Source organism: Brassica oleracea, chromosome C7, assembly GCF_000695525.1.
Source record: "Brassica oleracea var. oleracea cultivar TO1000 chromosome C7, BOL, whole genome shotgun sequence".
Lineage (NCBI taxonomy): Eukaryota > Viridiplantae > Streptophyta > Magnoliopsida > Brassicales > Brassicaceae > Brassica > Brassica oleracea.
Window position 1 is genome coordinate 27,000,040 of NC_027754.1, and position 268 is coordinate 27,000,307.

Below are 268 nucleotides of genomic sequence, written 5' to 3' on the forward strand. Positions count from 1 at the left end.
AGAAATAGATAAGAAATCAACAATAACACAAGAACATAACAATCAAAATCCAAGAGATGAACTTCTCAAGAGAGCTTTTTTGTATTTCACAATAGATCCAAAGATAATCTGTCTGGTGGCTACAAAACATGTTTAAAACATAGGTTTTAGAAATGTAAAACGTGCATCATGAATTGACCAAAAGGGCCTTAAGTAAAATAGAAATCGACCCAACAATAGACGCGGAGCGACCTCGGCATGTCGCTCCGACAAGTCGCTCCGGCCTTCG